The sequence below is a fragment of the Triturus cristatus genome, chromosome 3_2, assembly GCF_964204655.1.
Source record: "Triturus cristatus chromosome 3_2, aTriCri1.1, whole genome shotgun sequence".
NCBI lineage: Eukaryota > Metazoa > Chordata > Amphibia > Caudata > Salamandridae > Triturus > Triturus cristatus.
The window spans coordinates 693227285-693253406 of NC_140584.1; positions in this window are offsets into that span (position 1 = coordinate 693227285).

Below are 26122 nucleotides of genomic sequence, written 5' to 3' on the forward strand. Positions count from 1 at the left end.
CTTGGATCTGAGGGGGTTGTTCGTGATTGGAGAAGACAAGGATTTCGTTTTTTTCTTGGTTGAGTTTGAGGTGATTAATAGTTAGGTAATTTTCTACTTTTGAAAGGGTGGAGTTGAGGCGGAGGATGTCATTGAGGGAGGAGATCTCAAGGTAGAGTTGGGTGTCATCAGCATAGAGGTGGTAGGCGATGCTAGCTTGTTTTAGAATGGCAGTGAGCGGTTCCATGTAAATGTTGAAGAGTGTGGGGGAGAGGACTGAGCCTTGAGGGACACCTCGAGTTTAGGGGGAGGTGTCGGACATTGAGTTTTTGATTTTTATGAGTTGGGAGCGGTTATGTAGAAATGAGGAGAACCATTTTAGGACAATGCAATCTGCTCCGACACGTTTTTGTAGGGCGTCTAAGAGAAGTTTGTGATCAACCGTGTCAAAATAAGCTGAAAGGTCGAGGGGGACAAGTAGGCAGCATCTGTTGGAGTCAAAGGAGTTGTGAATGTCGTCGGTCATACTCAGTATAGCGGTTTCTGTGCTGCATCCCTTCCTAAACCCGGATTGGTGTGAGTCAAGTAGGTTGTTAGATTCCAGGTGTTGGTTCAGTTGGGAGAGAACACATTTCTCCAGGTTTTTGGCTAGGAAAGGAAGGTTGGTGATGGGCCTAAGGTTTTTGAGGTCATTTGGGTCAGCATCCGTTTTTTTAGAAGGGGGGGTGACTTGGCCTTGTTTGAGGCAGTCGGGCATCAATCCGTTGTTTAGTTAGCTGTTGATAATCTTAGTCCAGAGAGGGGTTAGGGTGAGGTTGAGGTTCTTAGCTAAGGAGGCAGGCAGAGGGTCTGCGTAATGGTCGGAGGGTTTGGAGTTGGCAATCACATTAGAGATGTCCTCTTCCGAGAGAGGATTGAAGTCTTTCCACCGCTTGGGATGGGATGGGGGACTAGGGTGAGGGGTGGTTTTGGGGGTCGGCAGAGGAGCGGTCTCGGCTTCGGGGAGCATGTTGAGGGCTGGAGAAGGGTGAGGTTCCATTAGGGGGGAGGATTTGCCGTGTTGGGATTGAGGGTGGTGGTCTAGGGAGAGCTCAATATTGGAGATTTTGTCATCGAAGAATTTGGCCAGGTTGTCACACTGGAGTTTGGAGGCAGGGGGGTTAACTTTGGTGGGCTTGGAGGTCTGTTTCTGGATGATGTTGAAAAGTTCTTTGGGGCGGTTTTTGGCTTTGTCTAGTGCGTTCCGGAAGAAGGAGGCTTTCTCCTTGATTATGTGTTTTTGTAGTTACTGCGTTCTTTCCTGAGTTGGGAGAGGTTGATTGTGGATGGGTTCCTTCTTCAGAGTCTCTCAGCGGCTCTTACTTTTCTTACTTTACTTTACTTTACTTTACTTTACTTACTTTTCAAAGTCCAGAAGAGTGAGCAGGATCAAGGGCAGGTGAGGGCTGTGATCAAGAACAAGGTCGAAGGCCAGTTATATTGTCCAGGAGTAGTAGAGCATCATGGAGCAACCCACTGAGGCGGCCATCTTGAGGTCAGGTACTGGCATTGTGTCCTTGATGTATAAAATCAGATGGTCCCCAATAATCTCAAAAACACAGAATGCAAAGGGGGTGTGATCTATGCAGTGCGGCGGCAAGAGGACAGGGCCCGTATTCGCGTGTTTTAAAAGGGGGCAAGAGTGTCACTCCCCCTCCCGCCGCAACCGTAACTCAGGGGTAATGAGGGCAAGTGAGTAGAGTAATGTGCAGCGAGCACCCCAGGAAGGTTGGCCGGTAAATCGGGATGCGGACTGAGGGTCGGGGCCTTCTCAGAAGGACAGAAACAGAGGTCAGCGGCATCAGAAAGCATCATTCTCGGTAAATTCTGGCAAATGTGTGGAGGAGGAGCCAAGATGGCGGACGGACAGGACGTCTGAGCTCCCGGCTCCGCAGCCCGTCTGCTGTTTACATGACATCCTGATCTTTAATCCTGCCTACGGCGCGCGCAAATGTAACCACGAATGTGCTGATACTTTCCGCATTCCTCCGATGTCCCCGCCGGCTTTTTTGGTCGAGGATTCATAGAGTTTGCCGACTTTGGACTTTGCCCACGCACTCTGGCCCGACCACCGCCGCCGGACACCGCTTATCACGTACGGTGAGACGACCTGGGGCTGGACCAGCGCCTGGGGAAATGTGACCGGAGGTGGAGTGGGCGGCTTGGCGGAGCCTTCTTCGCGACGGAGAGAATTCCTGTATAATTGGGTCCGGGCTGGCGAACCTTCCTTTGTCCTGCTACCAGCGGTCAGAGCGGTATCCGTTTTAGAGCGCCCACCACCCGCATTGCAATACAGCCGAGGGCTCTCCCATCGTGTGAGCTCCGTATAGCGAGCAGTAACTCTTCTTGCCTTAACTACTATTCCTCCGTCCTATGGAGACGCCCTCACCCCTCCGATGTGGGCTAACTGCAAACATGGTGGCGGTGCCGGTCTGCCTCGCCGGAAAGACGGAAGCCTCCATATCCCTGACGCAAGCTTTCCTGCCTCCTGTCGAGCTGGAGGGTGTCCCGGTGGCGCCTTTCCATGCTGCCGACATGCGGAAGCGGGGAGCAGACCTGACCTATGGTGATATCCTTCTAGCCCTGGAAGACTTGAGGGCGACATGGTGCCAAAACACTCGAGAACTGGAGCGGAAGATCGATGCCGCTATGCCATCCAGGGAACTACTGCGGTTGTCTGACCCCCCAATGCCTCTCATTCCCTCCGAGGCGGATACAATGTGGCGACAGGGGGATACTGTGGAACGTCCTCTCCCTGGCTACAGTGTCGAGTGTTCTTTTAATGACAAAGTTGCAGATACAAAGTTCCCTTCCACTTTACAAGCTGAAACTCTGCCTCTGCAAGTGTTGCCACGGCTTCCTCAACATCGCCGGAGTGTGTGCCGTTCTGTGGGGAAAACTGTGTTGGTCACTATCGATGTGGTGATGGTCTATGATTGGGAACTCTCGCTTCCTCTCCCTCTGCGTCTTCTATGCCGGGAGCGGCCATCTTGCTCCTTTGTTCTGCCTGAGGTACACTCCCAGCGGTGGCCATGCTTGGTGGGGTTTCAGCGTTCTGGCCAGGGCTGATGTTGCCTCCCTTGATGATCCTGCCTGACCGCCTGGCATGACCCGGACTAGAATATTTGTCTATGTATCTGCTGTGCCGCATGTGTGTAATTTGCCATTGTTGATTGCGGGGGTGGATCTGTGGGGCCACTTAGGATCGGGCCAGGGCTGGGCGATTCCCTTTAGTTTGCTGTACGTATTGGCGGGCGGGGACTAGGACGGGACTGCTAATTATCTGATTTATTCGCACATTTGGAATGGAGTCTCCCCACCTGCTGCTTTGCTTGCTACTTCAGTTGTGCTGATGATATTCAGGGTGGGAGATGCTTATGGGGCTGTGGTGACCGGGAGTATGTGAAATTTCCTCCTCCTGCCTTCTCAGGGAGTCGGAGACTGGGATGTTCTTTCCCACTCGCCAGACTCTCTTTCCTACTTGGGGTTCATTTGGGGCGACAGGCATGCCTATTGGGGGGGGGTGGGCCGTGGCCTTCCGCTGGTATGCAGGGTGGGGGGATGGGATGTGTTCTATGTCCTTTCTTCGTCTCTATGGCCCTCTTTCTCTTTCTTTCTCTCTTCTTCTTCGGCTTCTCTCTCTTTTATGTTTCTTTGTTTCTTCGGGGTCGGGGCTCAGTGTTAGTAGGGAGTTTATTGTGTTCTATCATTCTGTGGTATAGTGTTTGCTCTTAGTTCCTGGATGGTGGCCACCTGTTTCCTTACAAATGCCTTCCTATATAACGCCTCCTTCTGGGTGCTCCGTGAACGGTGATGTCTCTCCTGGTCAGTGTCAGCTTCGACTCTTTTCGTAGTTCACTACATTGTACTCGACAAAATCATAAAATTAAACCTTTTCTTATCCTGACATTATTGTTTTATGTTCTACAATGTCATAGCGGCCGGCCCCGAGGGGTTGTAGGCAGACGCTGTGTAATGTGCATTTACCGAAATAAAGGTTTTTAAAAAAAAAAAAAAAAAAAAAAATTCTGGCAAATGTGAGACCTATTGCATTGCAAATGCTTGTTACTAGTTATAGTGGCAGAAGACGCAAAGAGAAGCAACCGGTGACGTGGCTTATCCACAACTGCAGAAATTCTAGGAGAGTTAGTTAAGCTATTTTTTCTTTTTTAAATAACGCATTTTACCACGGACATTAAGCATTTTCTTGAGTACTGTTACGGAAGGGTAAAAATAGTGATACATTTTAAAATAGCTCTCATTGTTTGAGTAAGTGCTTGCACACGGGTTAAATAATCATTAGCAAAAAAATAACGACAGTCACCTGACATCTTAAGCAGTGTCTACAGTGCCTGATGCTGTGTTTCGTTATTGCTAATGCTCTTGATTGCAGATTACACTTTTGAATGAATTAAAAGTAGCAAAGCATTTAAAAAAGGAATGATATAGCATGTGGATCAAGTACGTGAATTGAGATGGGTAGAAATATTTAAAAGCATTCAGGGACAAACCAAATTAACAGAACCTTGCATTGGTACATGCGGAATCCAGAAGTTTGGCGGCACGAAGCACATTGAGCTCTTCTGACGACTCTGTACGTTACAAGAACAAATGACTTGTCAAATGTATTGTTTTTCGCAGTAGACGTCCCAAGTGTTACGGATATGCCCATAAATGGGCCCCTGCCCACTGTGCCACATGACCGCAGATGGCAAAACCCGAACCAGTTCGCAGCACAGTGACTTCTAGGTCTGAGACGAGTAGCAATTTGGTCCCTTAAGTGCGTTTGAATAAGACAATTCGGCACCGGTATGTTTTGTCTAGCCACCAGGGGGCAGCAGACAGCAAGATCAAAACTGGTTTGCGGCGCAGTTCCATCCACCAGGCTAGAGAACGTGAGCACAGCAAGGTTACCCCCTTGTGACTAGAAAAGACCCAATACCTGATCAGCAAAGTAGCGAGAGCATGGAGCAACAAGCATTTACAATGCAACGGTCTCGGCATTGTTAAAGTTAGAGCTATTGGCATTGCTCGTGACAATGCCGTTTCTTTAAATGTTTTAAAAACAAAAAGATAAACAAAAATAATGTCATGAGCAATGCCAATAGCTCTAACTTTACCAATGCCGAGACCATTGCATTGTAAATGCTTGTTTGGGTAGGTTGAGGAGTCATATTTGGTGACTCCCCCACAGCACCATTGTGGTATGTCATTTGGGTCTGTAGCGCAAAAGATTTGCCAGGTGTGTTTTCTGGCTAGACTGGCTCAGACATACGAGTAAAGGCAAATTTGATGTGTGGGTTGGTGGCATCCCGGGTTGCCTCCAGACAAGGTCATACTCCCCATGATTTATAATTACAGTCGTGAAGATAGTGATCTAATACTTGCTGATCAGCCTAACAAACCCCTACTACACATCGAGTGCTTTTAAAGTTCATATCGGCGTTTTCGCCGTTAACAGAATACAAGTTTACAACAGTAATTCCATCCAAAGTACGTCAACAAAAAAAGGGGCATATGTTTAAGCAGCTCAAAATATTAGTTTTCAGCGACAAAAAAGACTAAGTCAGGATGAAGCTAAAAAACACACACATCGAACGTTAAAACATGCATGGGTCGGAAATGCTTCGCTCATGCACAAAAGTGAACGGTTAATCACAGTGGAAAGGGCCGCTCTCTTCCGATGCCCTCAAGAGCTCAGCAGAAAGACACCCACGGTCTCCAATTGGGCGATCACCACCATCCAAACAGGTTTTTAACGAGAAACGAATCTCCGCATCAACCATAATTCGACCACAAGTTTTAAAAACGCCTGTCAGCATCCGCCTTCGATGAGTGTTCATAACACTAAATACCAGGCAAAAAAGGGACGCCCGCACGTCTTTTCACAGTACACATTGACCACAACACCAAACGCTCCAGCAACATCGAGGATGAGTTAAGCTCTTCTCATCCCCCCCCCAAAAAAACCACAGCCACGCACAAAGGCACTCTCTTCTCCGATCGCCCGCTCAACTAGAAACGAGAGCTGAAAGGCTACCACCCACTGACCTTGTAAGATCCTCAGGGAGTACTTATGTCGATGGCACCAAGAACGACACCCCAACACGTGCACCCAGGAAACAACAGACTACAACGCCGCAAAACACGGGCATAAATCAAGACAGTACAAAAAAATAGCCTCTGTTTAAAAGCGGGTAGACAACAAGGGCGACCGCGTGTGATAGCTGCGTTCTCGAGGTATGCCCGATAGTGGAAAATAGTCAGCTGCATGACGCAATCCACCCTCACCACAGCTCCTGGTCGCTAGTTTCAAATACGTCTTGCAAGAGTATAACGAGTGTTCACGAGATAACACAGACATGCGCACCACCAAAAGAAACGCCACCGCCTTTCTCTGAGGCGAAGCAGAAATGCCTCGGAGAAAGGCAGCGGAGCTTTCGGATTCGGGGGCGTGTTCTCCTCTTGCCATTGGCTGGAGGGGATAATTAGACTTCTTGAAAAAAACACACCCCCGAATCCGAAAAGGACGGGGCCTAATCGGAATGACGGACCTCTTCTCCAATGGCTGGCCAGCATTCAAGAGGCCAGCCAATGGAGAACAGGGGAGAAGAGGGGCGGGTTCAAGCCCCTCTTCTCCAAGTCATTAAATCTCGGATCGAGACTGCGCAAGCGCAGCCTTCGAGCCGAGACCTAAAAAGTTGGTGGTGCATCTGAGATAACAGTTATGCTGGGACATTAACAAGTAAAGAGGAAGGTTACAGTGTGCTATTTCCTTTGTTTTCCTCTGGTTTCTGTGGATGGTTGCGTTGTGGATGGGTGGTGGTTGGCATGTTTGTGTGTACAGGGTATGATTGGGATCACAATTTGGCCCGGGGCACTCCCAAAAAAGTGGGCCATAATCCCAAATGGTTAGTATTTTTTTGCGGCTTTACATAGTGTGAACTGGGTCCGAAGGCACTAGAGAAGTTACCATGAGCATCAGCCTCCTTGCACAAAATCAAATTCTATGTCAGGACTGGAGGCGAGGATTATGCATTACTTTCTTCACTTCTTATTAACAGCACATTCACAGATAAAATAACACTGCAACAGAACTACACCTCCACTGACCACAGGGAGTAACCATGGTCACCAATAGTTAACTCAGTTAACAGTCAGTGACAGGGCGGGACTGGGAACTGAAAGCAGCCCTGACAAATTTTGGCAGACCGGCCCCCTTAGGGTGCGTAATGAGCAAGCGTACCGAGCGAGCATACCACTGCTAAGGGGGTTAGGGGGGGTTTCCCCCCCAAGAAAAATTTAGAAAAAGAAAGGTCAAAACAATGCATTTTTCAATTGACAAAGCCAATAGCTTGTTGTAGGTATAATGTGACTTGTTGCACTATATATCTGGATACAATGATAGAACAAGTAAAATACCAGTTGGGCAGGACACTATGCTAAGCACAGATGTTTAGCTTTCATGTTTTTAAACCACACAATTAATTACATCAGCCACGCCCCTTTGAGGGACCCATTTTTTCATCCCACTTAAAGCCGTGCCTGACAAGCCTCATCAGATGACTCTGCTTGTCCCTGAACCAGAGAGTGAAAAGCGCAAGGTCAGAGTCACTCATCACTTGCTGATTCGTAAGGTGATGTGCAGCCAGGTCACAAGTTAGATAGATTTAATTCAAACTGAAGAGGCCAACAGGCCTGAAGTACAGGGCGTCTGTTACAAAGGATTTGGGGGCATATTATCAAGGACGGCGTTAAAAATTATCGCCGGTTTAGCGGCAGGAAACTGCCGCTAAAGCGGCGATAATGGGCTTAATAATACGCCCTCGAGAATTCCAATAGAAGTCCATGTTCTGGTGTGAACATGGGCTTCTATTGGAATTCTCCAGGGCACATTATCAAGCCCATTATCGCCGCTTTAGCGGTAGTTTTCTGCCGCTAAACCGGCGATAATTTTTAACGCCGTCCTTGATAATAGGCCCCCCCATGTGGTTTATTGGTCCTCATTCAGTATCTCTTTTTTTACCTGTGTGTCTTTTTGGGCTTGTCATGTGGTAGCTGTCACAACACTTATTTGAACGTGCTCCTAAAACCATTCCTTCGTATCCTTTGCACATTTCCCACCACAAATCCCCCCCCTTTTACTGCCCCTACCATCTCTCCTCTAGTTTCATATTTCCTCTCTATTAATCTTTACGTTAAATCGGATTTATATTTCTCACTGCCCTCTCTCTGAATCATTTATATTCATTTATTGAGAGCCCATTGGCAACAACAATACGAGTTCCTTTCAAAATAATTGGGCCAATGCATGCTTCTATCAAGTCACCACCCACCGCCCTTACCCCACTTTTCTCGCTTCTTGCACTCCCTCTGAACTTTCTTTTTGCCCTTCTTCCCGCCCCTTACTCTTGAATCACACCAACCTCACCTTTACCTGCTTTTCACCTATTGGTCTTAATTATGCCGCTGCCGGCCCAGCACGCCTCTGTACATTTTAAACGTTTTGCCCTATCATGACAGTACAACATTACAACGTTTTTTAGGTCTCGACCTTGCTATCGCGTAAGCGATCGCAAAGCGAGACTATAGAAAGCGGGTTTGAAAAGTGCTCCCAAAAAGCGGATTGCATGGCTAGCACGCACACAATCACGCGCATCGTGCCGCCATGCAATCCGCCTTTTGGGAGCACTTCAAAGGGTCCGCTCCCCCGCCCCCAAGCGCGCGGGAGCACTTCAAAGGATCCGCTCCCCCGCCCAAAGCGCGCTCGCGCCACGCTCCGCCGTGCTTGTTACTTTTGAATTTATACACCGTGTTGTCGACTGCAGTAAGACATTCACTCTCTTCCGCTTCCTCTTAAATCCTCTTCATTATCTGGAGCCGCTCCCAAACTCTTCCTCACTCTGCCAATTCTGATCACGCCATCAGTATTACTTCGTACTATTTTTACCACAAGTTGCTCAGCAGCAGCAGCAGCTTCCGGTCACAGACGTCACTCGCAGCTGGCTGTCACTCGGAAGGGCTACCAGCACCCTCAGCTGCCTGTCAGCATTTACCTGAGAGCTCTGTGCAGCTTCCTCTGTTCTGTTAGCCAATTAAACAACTGTTTGCACTTGTATGGAACCCGCTTCAAAGCCACAACATCTTGCCTGCTTTACTCTCCATAGGCGCTTGGGCACTGCGCCCTCCAACAGCTGTGTTTTAAATAGCGCCGTGTCAACAGTGTGAGGAGACGGGCTTCCACCCCTGCGGAGAGAGATGCAGGCCCAAGGTCCAGCACACAAAATACTTAACACACGGGGCGCTTTCATCTGGCTGAACACTACAGGGCAGAAGTGATGAAACATCAGAAGATCGGAGATGGGACCTCCAGTGCAAAAGGGAGCACACAACAGATGATAAAGGACGGCCCCTACTACAAACAGCGACGCCTTCTCTTCCATCTCTACCTGTTGTAATAGTAACATTCTGTCATGATGGCATCAATGGGGTGGAGGGATTCTGACAGCTTTAGCATGCTATTTTTTGCTGCAGTTTTATATAGCGCAAACTCAACCCGAAGAGTTTGGAGCGCTTTACATGAGCAACAGTTACGTTTCACAAGGATACATTCATTAGGTCTCGCCTGATCCAGCGCTTGCGCTGATCTGGCCGAGACATTTTGTATACAGGCTTTTCAAAGTGCTGCCGTGGCCTAAAGCTTCAGTGCACGTGAACGTGCACGCGCGCAGCGCCATGTGTCTTTCCAATCGCGAACACTTTCACTTTCGCGGCTAAAGCCATTTGCTTTGCTAATAGCAAAGGAAATGGCTTTAACTTAATAAAAGGCGAGGCTTATTGCATTTTCAATGCTTTTTTTTTGTGGCCGGCTAAACTCTCCATTGATGGGGCTGTGGGAGTCTCTCCTCACGCTGTTTTTTTTTTTTGTATTGGAGACTCCAGCAGGTCTCCTCGGGTTTCAGGTTCACTTCGTGTGCAAGGAGAATTGGATACGTTATTCTGATGGTTCGTTTGTTATCAGTATACACAGCTTTGACTGTCAGCAGCCACACTGGAAGCACTGTGCTTTGCTAATGTGCTCTCATGGGGACACGTGCGTGATTAAACTCGTAGTGCCGCAGTGTGTTTTCCTGGATTGCTGACTTGTAAAGACGTGCATTTAAGGGGTATGCATATTGTATGCAGCACACCTTAATGTTCTTTATTTGTATTTTTAGACGTTAGCTAAAACTTGAAATGTTTCGGGGAAAATGCAGTGCGTGCTGTATAAATGAATCCCATACGTGGATTAGCGTGCCTCGTCCGTATGTCAGATTCATTTTGTAAAGCACGGCGCTAGCTTGGAAACCGCGCTGTGAGCAGTATCCACAAAACGCAAGTGCATGTGGCAGTAAAATATTTGCCTGGGACAGTGGCCAATATAAGACTGATGACCCTTAGATATGGAGCCTATAACTTGCGTGATCGTTCGATATAAATATTAGTTGTGAGAAGGTTACCACACGTAGGTCGCGGTTCTTCAGTTTGGCGACTAGGGCTCGAAAACACCATTCCAGCAAAAACATTACTTATCGAAATTAACACAAAAACTACTTTTTTTTTTAAGGTCACTGCCAAATTAGTACATAATCATGGATATGGCTCGGCCAGTGGTATCGCTTTCTTCCGTGCTCCGGGCACTACCCTTGCTCCCTTTCATCTCAGGGGTTCTGAAGGCATTTTCAGGAGCAAAATGTATCAGTCGTAGGGTTGCCTTTACATTCTATATGCATTATGGGTATGCTGAATTCACCATATCTTCTTTTTTAGATGCTCTCATTTGAGATTTCCTGCAGGCTAAAGACTGAAATTCTACTGAAGACCGACAGAGGGCCGCGCTCGGCATTAGGTTGTCATCCCTGCTGTTATGACTGCTTCAAACAGCTAGGGTGACCACCTTGCACTGTTGCAAATTCAGGACTGTGAAAGTAAAAATTCAGGACAAGCATTTGCAATGCAATAGGTCTCGCAATTGCGAGATATTGAGCTATTAGTATTGTAAATGACAATGCCTTTTAATTGTTTAACCCCTTCTGTGCCCATGACGAGCTGGACTCGTCATGGGCCGCGGTTGCGCTGTGCCCATGACGAGTCCAGCTCGTCATGAACCCCGCCCGCTAATGCAACGCCCGGCACAGGGCGGGGAAAGGGCGTGGCACACAAGGGGTTAAAAAACCTGCAGTAATAAAAGGCATTGTCGTTTACAATACCAATAGGTTAAAGTTTCGAAAATGCGAGACCTATTGCATTGCAAATGCTTGTTTTTGAATAGGCGCAGGGAGATTAAGTGATTTGCCCAAAATCACAGGACGTTAAGCCTTCCCCCGATATTGGAACCTTCCCCATGTCCAATGTCGGCAGCTCTGACCGTTAAGTCACATGCTGCTTCCGCTACTCGTATGTCAATTTTTGTTTCTAGCTCAAATGGATGTAAGTCACGTAAAACGCAGCGACACACGTTGATGCGCTGTGGAAACCCCTTCGCAAATGTTTACTGGTCACACCTTTCTTTGGCTTATTGCTGTATTTGAGTGTTACACTGGTACTTGTGAATAGCCGAACAGTGTAAGTATGTTAATTTTGTATGTGTACTGCAAGGCAGGAGGCAGCTGCCCACGTCGCTGGTCTGTTGTAGGTAGGTAGTGTTCTACTACATTCAGATTTCTGTTTGTCCTTTTAGATTTTAACCCTCATGAAACAGCTCACTTAACAGCAGATATAACCACATTGGTATTAGTAATTCACTCAAACCCTCTATTGTCCTAAGTGACAAGGTGTGCACCATTCCTGATCGATATATTATTTGTTGCTATAAATAAATACATCAATAATTGCAAATATTCTCTGTAAAGAGCTTCTTGGAATTACGTCAATGAGATCCCCCAAAAAATAAAAACCATTAAAAAGGTGAATTTTTCCAAAACAACTTCTGGCTATGATAATTCTAGTTGCGTGTTTGCCATATGCGGAATTTCTCATCAATCTCGAACGAACACTGCAAATGGCGAGCAGGACGTGTGTGTGTTGTTACACGCTGGGACTGGCCTGGAGTCCTGGTGCAGAGCTCCGGGTTTATTTTGTTGCAAATCATGTTGTGTTGATTCTGTGCCACATGAAAGGGCCCTGCGCAGCCAGACATCAAGGCCTGCTCTGCTCACACTCATTCATCCGACCCTACTCCTGTGCACAGTGACTTAAGGCCGTCGCACTTGCAAACATTACTTTGTCTAGCCATTGCTTGTGTGCTTGTGTGCGCGCTCGCGTGTATGTGTGTGACTGAGCCATGGTGGCAGCGTATCTGTGTCTAACGCAATCAATAATTTGATTTTAATGAGTAACTTGAAACCACACATATTGGCCTAATTATCTTCTCATAAAAAAAGCATAAGTTGTGTACTGAGTGGGAATTTAAAGTACCAACGACAAGCACAAAGGGCAGCTGGGCAGGTCTGGGTCTACCGTTGTGTGTCTAGCTGGCATATCTTTTAAATGGATGGTGTTCACTTTTTGTTTCACACCAGAAGTCATGGACATTAAAAAGAACAACAATATACACGCACACACACACACACACACTCACGTCTGCGCACGCTCGCGCGCACACACTCACACACACAAACAAACATTCCCCTTGTAAACCGAAGGAATCCGCATGATTGAAGCACGCGCCCATCCGTCTAACAAAGGGACACGGCCTGACAACGAGCACGATGGACGAGAAACAGAGCAACCCTCAATGTGTTTCACATTTCCTCATAAAGTGTATTTACACAGGGCCGGGACTGTGGGAAGAAATAAAGCCCTCGGTCCGAGTTGTATATGTCCCCGCCCGGATTACAAGGTAATTTACTGTTATCGTCAGGGGCCATTGGCTTCACATACTCTGCAGTTTACAGCCCTCAGGAATACCTTAAATCACGAGCTGTCATTCTTCCATTTTATATACATTATGTCGGCAACTTGTTTAAGTTTATGCAACTTGAGACCATCCAGCGCCTTGGTCCTGTGCAACAGTTACAGACTTGATAGCCCTGGAAGAAAAATACAAAACCACAGGGCACTCACGTTCGTTAATTCTCCAGCAGGGGAGGAGCGGAGGGTGGAATTCAGGGGCGCAGAGGTGGTGGTATACAGCACAGTTCTTAATCTACCCTGTTATGTCTGCACACTTCAAGGCTGCAGCTAGGGCAACAGTCCTAAACAAGCATTTGCAATGCAATGGGTCTCGCAGTTACACACGAGTTAAAGCTATTGGCATTGTAAATGACAATGCCTTTTATTTATGTTTTTAAAACGAAAAAATATATAATAGGCATTGCCATTTGCAATGTCAATAGCTCAAACTTGCGTAAATTCGAGACCTATTGCATTGCAAATGCTTGTTATTATTTACATTACTTTATACTGTGGTGTGGATCGAGTGGGCGGACTTGAAGGCCTGCTCAGGACTCTGTTGCTTTTGGAGGAGAACATGCCCGGCCTGAAAAAGTGACGCAGTTATTGTGGCCCATGATTAAAGCAGGACGAGAGGCTGGTCAGAACAGGTTTGTCCAGTTTCCCTCTGACTGGTCTAGGTGGCCGGAGGCTCCAGTGGCGCACACGGACATGGATGGCATTTGGTATCTGCCCTGCAAGGACCCCTTCTGAGCCCTAAACATTAAAAGGGAGGCGGCGCCTGGACTTAGGACCTGGGGTGTCGATGAAGGGGCCCTAAAAAGTGAATAGCTGCATGCCAACACGGCCCAGTAGGCATCAGCTGCACTGGCATGGATGGGCTTCAGAGCACACACATCTGTTGCACTTACTTCCCTGGCATAAGCTGCCCCCCAAACAAGCAAGAATCAGGACTGTGCAAACGTTATAACTTCATGCCAATGTGGTACTCCGGAGGCTATGTCATATTTACACCCTGCATTATATCCACATGCTTGCAGTCTACCATGATGCCAGCTGTGGTGAGTTCCTCAGTATGGATGCCCATTGAACACAACTCCTGGCTGTCTCTACTAAGCTTGGGGGGAACTACCTACTTTGCTGCAGTGTCGGAGGGGGCGTAAACCATTGGCCCGTGATCTGTGCACCCTCCCCAAATCTACACTCCCTCCCCAAGTTCGCCCTATACCTGCGTTGTCATTGGCGGTGGGGAGGGAGGAGGGGACATTCTAGTCCTCGATGTTGTGCGTGCATTGCCTATATGGATGCACCAAACGTGTACGCAGCGCGCACCGCACACGCACTACTAAATTCAAACAACAGTGCATTGTTGTTGAATTTAGTTGTGTGTGTGCTATCTGACCTTTGTGCGGCGAGTGAAAAGAAGCTTTTCCCCGCACGGAGGTCAAAGTGCAGAGAAATAGACTGTCATGGATGGTGGCCTTCCGATTTTGTAACTGGGGCTGATGTTGCTTAAAAACCGGCCCCCTGTGACAAAACCGGCCTCCCGGGGGACTGCCTGGTGTAGAGAGCCACCCGGACTCTCCTTGACAATGTATCGCACAACACGCATCCCTACACCCCTCGGGGCGGGCTCGACCCGAGGGGATAAATAAAGGTGGGCAAGACCGCACGTGGTCTTCTGGCCCAGAATAGTATACCGGTGGCTGTGTGTGTCCTTTGCTGTGAGGCGATCCCGTAACTGCGACACCTGGCCCGCCGCGCTACACTGGCGACGAGGCCGGTCGCAACATCGCGTGCTTCCGTGGTGTGCCTAACTGGTGCGGAGCCCACCCGCATCGCTGCTGCCCGGCGCTCTCCTCCTGGTGCGGTGCCTTCGCGGAGCCCACCCGCATGCTGCCGACATCGCCGCTGCCCCGGTGCTCACCTCGTGCTGAGGATCCTTGGCGGAGCCCACCCGCATGCTGCCGGCGTGAATCCTGCGCTGTGGCAAGATCCCAGGGTGAGTGGCTGCCCGAGCGCCCTGAAGCGCTGCCTCCGCTTTCTCACCAGGCTCTGTGTCCCGCGTGGGTGCCTCCCGAAGCGCTCCTGCCGGCTGCTCCTGCCGATCTCCTGGAGGGGGCCTTGGGGAGGCTGCCCTGCTCCTGCCTGCCCGGCTGCTCGCTCGCTCCGGAGTGAGGCCCATTCGGGGAGCACAACAAGGTGGAGAGGTCTCTATAAAAAGGAAAGACATGCTCCCGCTGCGGGAGAATGAAAAACTACGCCCGAGTGTGTCGGGGCGGGCGGTTCCGACAGGCGTCATCGAGGCCCAGGTCGGGGCCACAGCAAGTACGCCAGATCTCGCAGGAAGAGCCCCAGGTGACCCAAGATCGCCTACCACAGCCACGACCCCCGGTATACGAAGACGAGGACGACGAAGTCTTCGTGGTATCCTACGTCTGCCGGACCGGATCCAGGCGAAGACCGCCGCCCATGTGCTCTGTCTCGGTGGGAGACACGGAGATCCAAGCCCTCATAGACACTGGAGCCTCGGTCAATGTAATGGACTCCGACCAATACGACCGCCTGTCGCCGCGACCCCCCTTGATGCCATCCAGGGCGCGCATATACACATATGGGGGGACGGACCCTCTCCCTCGCCGTGGCGTCATCAGCGCCACCATCGCCACCGGGGAATACTCCACCCAGACACAGTTTCACGTCACAGAAGGCAAGAAGGGGACGCTGCTCAGCTGCCACACGGCGGAAGAGCTCGGTCTAGTCTTCTTTGCAAACCAGATTCACAAGTCCCACGCCGAGGACATCCTCCAAGAGTTCCCTACACTCTTCACCGGCCTGGGGAAGCTCAAGGGCAAGCGTTTCAAACTGCACATAGACCAGTCGGTACGGCCAGTGGCCCTCAGGCATCGGAGGGTACCATTCAACTTGCGCCCTCAAGTAGAAGAGGAGCTGCGGAAGCTCGAGGAGCTGGACGTCATCGAAAAGGTGTCTGGCCCCACCCCTGGGTGTCCCCGCTGGTCGTGGCACCCAAGCCGAAGCAACCCGGGGCCATCAGACTCTGTGTGGATATGAGGCTGCCCAACACCGCAGTGAAGAGGGAGCGGCATATCACCCCGACGATGGACGACATAGTGGCAGACCTCAACGGGGCGAAATGGTTCTCTAAACTAGACCTCAAGGCCGGCTATCATCAGCTAGAGCTTGACCCGAGCAGCCGGTACATTACCACCTTTTCGACGCATGTGGGGCTCCGGAGATACAAGAGGCTGAGCTTCGGAGTCTCCTCGGCGGCTGAGGTCTTCCAGAATGCAAACCGTGAGACCCTGTCAGGGCTGCAAGGGGTGATCAACCTCAGTGACGACATTTTGGTCTACTCGAACTCGCTAGAGGAACATCACGCGCACCTCCGGGCCACGCTCCAGAGATTGGCAGAGTGCGGGTTGACACTGCACAAGGCAAAATGTTCGTTCTATCAAGACAGCGTGGACTTCTTCGGGTACACCTTCACTCGGGAAGGGCTACTCGTGGATCCGAAGAAAGCCGAGGCCATCAGAGCCGCCCAGACGCCGCGCAGCCCGACGGAAGTAAGGAGTTTTCTGGGGATGGCCACCTACTGTGGGCGTTTCATCCCTAACCTGGCCGTCATATCCGAGCCTCTCCGTGCTCTCACACGCCACGACCACCCGTGGGAATGGACACCGGCCGCCAACAAGGCGTTTCGAGAAATCAAAGAGGGGCTCCTCGACAAGACGATCATGGCCTACTGGGGTAACTTCCGTTCCCCCACACAAGGCTGTCAAGCATGACGCAGGACAGCTGGAGGAATTTAGCCGTCTGGCTGAAGTCTTCCATAAGAGTGCACGCACGCTGAAGGAAGCACCCTACCGGGAGGAAGACATATCCAGGACAATAGGTGACGATGTCGCAACAGACTATGACCCCGAGGAGGGGTTCTCAAGCTTGGGGGAGGGTGATATGGAGGACGAAGATGTATCATCTGATGAGGCCCAGGACTCGGGCAGATTTTGGTACTCGCACTCGGCCAACTCAGACTCATACGAGGGGAACTCTGCCCCTACTGATATGTTCGACCTACAGGTTATTTATTAACCGCGCTCCGTGGAGTAGGTCCCTGAGAAGAAGGTGGCAGAGTATGTGATGAGGAAGATCCACCAGCCCCTGAGCAAGGAGGTGAGGGCCTGCCTCCAATCAGAGTGTCCCAGACCATCACTAGGGGATTAGGTCACAGCGACCCCTGAGATTGACCCCAAGCTGTGTACTTTTTTTGCCAAGTACATGAGGGACCCCAAAAAGAGGATCAATCGATCCTGAGGGGCATGCCAGGACAAACCTTTAGACTTGGAGGGACCCCTAATGGAGATTATCGAACGTGCGGAGCAAGCAAAACAGTCAGAGAAGCCTCTTCCCACAGACAATGTAGCGGGTTGGGTGCCGAGGGCGGTCTGCCTCCTCGGCAATGCCAACTGTGCCCTCTCTGCGGAATATCGTCGTTCCCTCCTATTAAAGATAGATCCCAAACTGGGGGAGCTTTCATCTTCTGAGGCAGGTCCTATAGCTCAGGGCACTCTCTTCGGCAAGCCTTTTGTCAAGGAGTTGAGGAAGTTTGTCTCAACGTTCTCTGCCCTTGACAAGGCCCAGGCATCCATGAAAAAGATTTTTCCAGCGAAGGTTTTTGGAAGGGCCTGAAGGGCAGGGGTCGCTCCTCCATCCGCCAGTCCTACCAAGGCCCTAACAGCCCATGCCAGAAGAAACAACGGCTGGCAGGGTGGCCGTCAGGGAACGTTCTACCCCTTCCGTGGTGGCGGAAGAGGAAAGAACAACCGAGCCCGGGGAGGGGCTCAGAACAACAATGGATACAATGATATGCCCCATTCTGTTATCACCTCTTCGTTTGGGGGGTAAAAATGTGACTGTTTACTCACAAATGGGAAGAGATCACAGTGGACCCTTGGGTGCTGGAGACTGTGAAAGGGTAATACATAGAGTTCTATGGGACCCCAGTGCAGGCAGTAAAGCCCCCCCGCTGTTCTTTTCCACTTAGGACGTGTCCCTTATAGATCTAGAAGTTCAGGACCTTCTGGCTAAGGGCACGATATGCACTTCCGATCTGTACCCCAGGGGCTTCCTAAGCAACCTGTTTTTGGTAGAGAAAAAAGACAAGGGCTTCCACCCCGTCATCAATCTCAGGTCCTTCAATGAGTGGCTGGTCTACCGCCACTTCGAGATGGAGGGGATCCATCTCCTCAGCGACCTACTTGTACAGGCCGACTGGTTAGGGCGTCTTGATCTCAAGGATGCCTAACTAACATTCCCCATCTTTCCCCCTCATTGCCGGTTTCTCCAATTCGAATGGAGGGGGCAAATCTTCAAATTTCGGACTCTCCCATCTGCCTGTCATCAGCACCCTGATACTTTACAAAACTTCTCAAACCGCTGGTGGAGCATCTCCGGACACTGGGCATCAGGTTAATCATCTATTTGGATGACATCCTTCTGAAAGACCAATCAAGAGATCTCCTGATGGTTCACCTGAACACCACCATATCTCTACTCCAGAACTTAGGGTTCATTATCAACCATGAGAAGTCGGACCTGACCCCGCAACAGAGCATGATATTTTTAGGTTTCTGCATAGACTCCTGAGCAGTGACCCTGAGCCTGCCGGACCAGAAAATATCAAGAACGAACCGAGGAAGGTTCTCAGAAGGGACAGAATATCTTTGCGCCAACTAGCCAGGATTGTTGGCTTGTTATCGATCTCGATACAGGCCATCTTCCTGGGATCGCTCCATTACAGAGCCCTGCAGAGACTGAAGGCAGCTCACCTTTGGAGGGGACTTACGTGCTCCCAGCTGGTGACGCTGACTCCAGAGGCCAAGACGAAGATCCAGTGATGGATCGACTACATGGAAGCATGGAACGGTTGGGCAATTTTCAGCTCCCACCCGGATCTGGTGATAGAATCGGACGCCAGTCATCTGGGTTGGGGAGCCAGATGCGGATCAACCTACAGGGGAGGAAGATGGACGTAGGAGGAACTATCCCTTCACATCTATTGTCTCGAACTTCTGGTGGGATCATTTGCTATTTGATCACTTACAAGTGCTCCTGAGAATGGACAACACGACAGCAGTGCAATACATCAACCGGTTGGGTGATACCCGGTCTCGGGCCCTGGTGGAACTAGCTAAGGACTTCTGTTACTACTACCTCCAGCAGCAGATTTCAGTAACAGCGGAGTATTCTCCGGGAGCACTGAACTCTGTGGCGGATTGGAACTCCAGGTACCTCAGAGGCGTCAGCGACTGGAAACTTGACTCGAAAATATTTCAGGCGCTGATGGCACTTTGGGGTCCATGCCAGGAGGACCTGTTCGCATCCAGATTGAACACTCAGTTTCTCCGCTACGTCAGCTGGAGACCAGATCCGGGGGTGGAGGTGGTAGATGCCTTCCTCCAGGAATGGTTGTGGAACAGGCCTATGCCTTCCCTCCCTTTCTCTTCATCCAGCGATTCGCCAGAGAGCCTCCCTGATACTGGTCACTCTGAAATGGCGATTACAAGCATGGTTCCCTTCTCTTCTGGACCTAGTCTGGGCCACCCCGGTACGACTACCATCGTTCGCCGAGATCCTGATGGATCCACTGGGCCATCCACACCCTCTGGTTCTTCAGGGCCATCTTCAGCTCATGGCATGAAGGATTTCAAGCGACGCTGGCAGACTTTCGCAGGGAGCTGAATTCCATATACAGCAGGTGTGGGCTCCAGGTGCCACCAAGAGATATAGATCGGCTTCGAGTAGATGGGTTCGTTGGTGTGTGGAGAGACACTTGATTCCTGTGGGCACCAACGTTACCGACATAGTAAACGTTTTGGCTGAACTTTTCCAAGAGGGACTGGCATATTGTACCATCAACTCCTTCAGGTCGGCTATTTCAACGGGACATACACCGGTGAATAATATTCCAGTAGGGGAACACTCCTGGGTAAGTAGGATTTCCCATCCCCCTAAACCTTGCTACTTGGGAAGTCAACTTGGTCCTGAGCTTGTTGTCATCCTGGCAGGACAACCAATACATTTCTAGGAAGGAAATATCTGCAAAATTGGCAATGTTGCTCTGCCTCATCTCTTCGAAGAGAGCTTCTGATGTGCGGGCATTAGACCTGTCTGCTAGAATTTTTACCCCGGAGGGGGTTAAGTTCAACATTTCAAGGAGAACGAAGACGAGTACCCGGTCGGTATACTATCCTGCTTTCCCAGAGGCCCCTAAATTGTGTATGGTAAGGTGCCTAAAGGCCTACGAAGATATGACAATGGAGGTTCGACCTGCAGGGGAATGGCAGCTGTTGATTGCCATTAAAAAACCTTTCAAAGCCGTCTCCGCTCCGACCATTGCCAGGTGGGTGAGATGGGTCATGGCTGAGGCCGATACCGATACCAGTGAGTTTGGGGCTCATTCAACCAGGGGGGCTATGGCTTCCAAGGCTGTCCAGGTAGGTGTTAGACTTGAAAATATCATGAATGCGGCAGATTGGTCCTCTGATTCCACTTTCAAAAGGTTCTATTTTAAACCAATCTATGACACAGCCGCACTTGTGGTAAGTAAACTTTAAAAATACATAATCCTCGCCTCCGGTCCGGACCTAGAATGAAAAATGTCCTAGTTAGCATGAAGGAAAGTTTCAATTCTATTAAGGACGCGAAGGCGAGGATTATTTACCACCCGGCATGCTATCTCTATGCCGCCCTCCCTGGGGGACTTTTGGGTTATCTCTACATTTATTCTGGAAGTTAGAGAACTGGATCCTGGATCCTGTGATTAACAGAGAAGTACTTTGGGTATAATCGTTATCAGCATTTTGTTATGTATTCTAGAAAGATTGTTTTCAACTCGACAGACATGTTGTGTAGGTTATTATCTAACGGAGGTATGGGAGCCCCTAATGTATCAGACTTGTAATGATTGGTATATCATATTTTCTCATCATAATAGTTGCTGACTTTTGATCTGTTATGCCATTAGTGGTAGAGGATTCGTTATGTGGGAGATTATTAATGTTTTTCCATATCCTTTGAGGTTCAGATTCAAAGACGGAATGATGTCCAGCATGCTTGACTTCCTTCAGTGAAGAAGAGGAAGGACTGGCATGATCTGGATTATATAGACTCACGAACTGTTAACTGATTGGACTATTGGTGGCCATGGTTACTCCCTGTGGTTCATGGGAATTGTAGATCTGTTACAGTGTTTTTTACTTTACCTTTGAACGTGCTGTTAATAAAAAGTGAAGAAAGTAATGCATAATCCTTGCATCCGCGTCCTTAATAGAACTGAAACTTTCCTTCATGCTAACTAGGAAATTGTTTATTAATTTCTATTTTAGATAGTTTAAGTGATTTGCTCAGAATCACGGGATGTTGAGCTGACACCAGTACTCAAACGTACTTACCCTCTTCCAACAGCAGCTCTGAGACCATATCGCTACAGCCTATGTTTTTTATTCTTCTGGGAGGGTGACCTCACAGCGAGACCTATGCAAATAGTCCCCCACTCCTCAATCAAGGCCTAAAAAACACTGGGACCAAGGAGACAACACCTGGCCACTAGAGGTGGAGGGTTCGTGTCCCAAATGTAGTTTTCATTTAACATCACAAAAACTACTAAATGGATGTACACCAATAACAAAAAAGGTCGCTTTCTGAACCAAGACCTACCTTTCTGACAAATTCAGTGTAATTTTTTTCACCAGTTTGGGCTGTAGTCATGGCTAAAATATCTATGGGAATTAACATGGGAAACACACTTTTTCTTGGCCCCCCCAAAAAAGATCCATCGGCAAACTTTTTTGGGAAAGATTTTGTGAAGATTTGTCAACGGACGCCAATAAAAACAAGCATTGGCATGGCCAATAGGTCTCCCCTTTGGGACCTTATAAGTGTTTAGCTAGAGTTATTGACTTTGCCTATTTCTTTATGCTGTGCAGTACAGAAGTCTGCAGCATGCTGAAAAAGTATAATACAGAAGTGTCAGAAGCATTTTTGTTACCGTATATATGACCAAGAAAGCATTATGTACAACTAACCAACCATATTAAAAAAGTATTAACAATAAATAATGTCTTGAGTTTTTTTTTATCCTTTCAATACTGGCAACTTCTATCTGCCTGTCCCAATGGTTACTTGTTATGTTTTTTTGTTATGGGGGGAATAAATAACAGGAGGGTGAAGGTTGGGAAATAATACCTGTATAACAGTCAGTGAGAGAGTCTGTCAGTTAGTCAGTCAGTCAGTGAGAGAGTCAGTTAGTTAGTCAGTCAATGAGAGAGAGTGAGTCAGTCAGAGAGTCAGTTAGTCAGTGAGAGAGTCAGTCTGTCAGTGAGAGAGAGTGAGAGAGTCAGTGAGAGAGTCACTTAGTCAGTGAGAGTGAGAGAGTCAGTCAGTCAGTGAGGGAGTTAGTCAGTGAGAGAGAGAGTGAGAGAGTCATTTATTTAGTCAGTCAGTCAGTGATAGAGTCAGTCAGTCAGTGAGAGTCAGTCAGTTAGTGAGAGAGTCAGTCAGTGAGAGAGTCAGTCAGTCAATGAGATAGAGAGTGAGAGAATCATTTATTTAGTCAGTCAGTGAGAGAGTGAGAGAGTCATTCAGTCAGAGTCTGTCAGTTAGTTAGTGAGAGAGTCGGTCAGTCAGTGAGTCAGTCAGTGAGAGAGTCACTCAGTCAGAGAGAGAGTGAGAGAGTCAGTCAGAGTCAGTCAGTTAGTGAGAGAGTCAGTCAGTCAATGAGAGAGAGATTGAGAGAGTCAGGCAGTCATTCAGTCGATCTGTCAGTGAGAGAGTCAGTCAGTCAGTGAGAGAGAGAGTGAGAGAGTCAGTCATTTAGTCAGTCAGATAGTCCGAGTGAGTGAGAGAATCAGTCAGTCATTCAGAGAGAGAGTGAGAGTCAGTCAGTCAGTTAGAGAGCCAGGGAGCCGAATCAACTGGAGGATTTTTATTCATTTAATCACCAAGAGTCAGACACGACTAAATGGATAAAGAATTTGTTAGAAAAGGAGAGGATTTGGGGCAAAGCACAACCGCACCTATCCCTAGTGAGATTATTTAAATAGATGGTGCTAATGACCGGAGATCCAAAGCCTCTAAATCTCCTGAAGCTACACACTTCAAACAACCAAGGCAAAATTTAACGGTCCAGCACCCAAAAAGCAACAGATATTAGACATTTGTTCATGACATAAATAAATGTCGACAGTTCGTCTTTCAAGAAATGGATTTTCAGCAGAAACGATTCTTTTCTTTTTTTGATCCTTTATTCAGAAATTTTCTTTCAACATGTTAAAACAGACCATAGCCAACGCGTTTCATCCTCACGGACTTCTTCAGGGCTATAAACAATACATACATATACATAAAATTAATATACATTATTTACACAAAGTTTCTCATTTTATATTACACTATATACAATTCAAACAATCATAACATATGATTAAGAAAAATGACTTTAACAATTCTTTTAACATGAAAGAATAAAGCAAAAGTACTCAAAATTCGTTATTTCCTTCTGCCCATTTTTCAATACATCTACTATGGGATCATAATCACTCTGCTGAATTCCAAATTACAAGAGAGGAACAATTATATATACTATTCCTAGAGTATTTCATTTATTCAAGATTCCATGTACGTTTCACATCAACACATACTCTCATATTAGAGCAACTCAACAACCTTGGCTAGAGTAGTGAAAAAGTGGTATCAATTCCAACAGGCTTACCATAAAATAATAGCTTTGTTTTTCTGTGGTCTGTGCTCTTTCCTTACGATTGTAGGTAGTCTATTTGTTGTGTGCGTTTTTACAATATCTAAAAAAAGATATTATTTTTTATTTCACATTTTATATAAAAGAATTTCTTTAGATCTTATAAGGTGCGAAAGTATGTATACAAGCTTCGTGGTGTTATCCACAAACAGATAATAAGGTTAGGATACGGGGATTTATGCTATTTCTTACTTTCCAAATTTCCAATTTCAATTACTTTGCATATCCCTACCTGACAGAGTGCTCTGGCGATTGAAAAACCAGTTCCTTATATTTTTCCAGTTTGTTGGATTAGTCAGTATCCGCCATTCCTCAGTCAGAGAGTATCTATCCAAGAGTAAATAACAAAGGTCTGTTGCTATTCCATCCGTGGTAACCATATACCCTGATTACACATATACCACTTTATTTCTCCCTAGTTTTCCCCTTCTTTTTATGTCTCCTTTCTATTTAATGAAAACATGCTACTGCGTTATTATCTCAGTTTGGATATAATGTTAATCCAAAACTGGGTATAATTAAATTTTTGTCCCAATTACTAATATGGATCTAAATTAAACATGCTCATATCACAAAAATATTTTAGCTAAAGCCATTCTTTATATGAATCTAATATGAACATGCTCACAAGGCTGTAGGAATTTAAAACTAACACAACTCTCAATTCCAAGGTGGGTATATTCTCCTCAATTTTATTTCCCAAAATTATTTTGGCTGAGAAAATGTAAAAAATAAAAAGATATAAATATAAAAACACAAACAAGTTCCCTTGTATTCCAGTAATTCCCCATTAGTCTTAATTTCCCTGGTATTTAGTTACTTCCTCATTGATTCCAATATTTTTATCCATAGGCTTACCTTTCCGTTTTTTGTCTGCCGGCTACTCGCGTGGCGTCATTGTTACCAAAAGAAGTGTGAGTATCCAGTTTAAATACCCCGCTCTAATCGAGATGCACAGCACCTGTGTTAGATCGCCGCCTCGTTCATTAGCTATTTCTAGTTTTGGGCGCCATGTTTGAATAGGTAATTTAACATATTTTCTCCTCGTTGTTAGACCTAAGAGGATCTTTTTCGTCATTCAATTACTTTATCTATTGCACTCTTGCGCAAATGTATTTATATCCACTTCCTATTTTTAAACCGAGAAATATGCCGGCACCTTTATTCAGTTATCGCATCTTCCTATAACGATTTAAATTTCGGTCGCCATCTTAGAATGGGTTTTAGTATATGATAATCAACTCAACCCAGCTTGAATCCCAGCTTTAATCGGAATTCAATGCACCTCGCCGCCTCGTTCATTAGCTATTTCTAGTTTTAGGCGCCATGTTTGAATGGGTAATTTACCATATTCTATCCTCGTTGTTTTACCTAAGAAGATCTCTTTCGTCATTTAAATAATTTTAATTCATTAGCTATTTCTAGTTTTGGGCGCCATGTTTGAATAGGTAATTTAACATATTTTCTCCTCGTTGTTAGACCTAAGAGGATCTTTTTTGTCATTCAATTACTTTATCTATTGCACACTTGCGCAAAATGTATTTATATCCACTTCCTATTTTTAAACCGAGAAATATGCCGGCACCTTTATTCAGTTATCGCATCTTCCTATAACGATTTTAAATTTCGGTCGCCATCTTAGAATGGGTTTTAGTATATGATAATCAACTCAACCCAGCTTGAATCCCAGCTTTAATCGGAATTCAATGCACCTCGCCACCTCGTTCATTAGCTATTTCTAGTTTTAGGCGCCATGTTTGAATAGGTAATTTACCATATTCTATCCTCGTTGTTTTACCTAAGAAGATCTCTTTCGTCATTTAAATAATTTATCTAGTGCACTCTTGCGCAAATGTATTTTATCCACTTTCTATTTTTAAACCGAGAAATATGCCGGCACCTTTATTCAGTTATCGCATCGTCCTTTAACGGTTTTAAATTTTGGTCGCCATCTTAGAATGGGTTTAAGTAAATGATAATCAACTTATCCCAGCTTTAATCGGAATTCTATGCATCTCTGTTAGATCGTCGCCTTGTTCATTAGCTAATCGTAACATTGGTCGCTATTTTAGAATAAATACTTAACATGTTTCATTCTCGTATTATTATTAAGTAAAAGTTCTTTTAGGCGATTTCTAATTTCGGTCGCCATCTTAGAATGGGTGTTGTGCCACAAATTGTTCGCGTTTCTTTTACTTAAGAGCCTAATTATACTCTAATACCTGGTGAACTTTGTTAATTCGGGATTTTATTTTATATTTTATACCTTTGAAGATGCACACCGCTTTTCACATTATGAGGGTTTGGTGTATTGCCATCAATCCTACATTGTGCTCC